Source organism: Solanum tuberosum, unplaced genomic scaffold (assembly GCF_000226075.1).
Source record: "Solanum tuberosum cultivar DM 1-3 516 R44 unplaced genomic scaffold, SolTub_3.0 scf00468, whole genome shotgun sequence".
NCBI classification, from domain to species: domain Eukaryota; kingdom Viridiplantae; phylum Streptophyta; class Magnoliopsida; order Solanales; family Solanaceae; genus Solanum; species Solanum tuberosum.
In genome coordinates, this window is record NW_006239401.1 from 140363 (window position 1) to 140603 (window position 241).

The window sequence follows — 241 nt, forward strand, 5'->3', positions numbered from 1 at the left end:
GGGGGGGGGGGGGGGGGAGGGGGAGTATTAAAGTAGTGGATTTTATTTTTTTTAATTTATGAATGTGTGGAATTGAAGAAGAGTTGAGTTTCTAGATTTGTTTGAACTTTGTAGAGAAATTGATGGGATTTGATTTTTCTAAAAATGATACTACAACTTAAACAAATTGGAAAGGATGCCAAGTGTGTCCCACTTGAAAAATGAGCTGTCAAACATGGGACCATTCTAGGAGTTTTAGTAA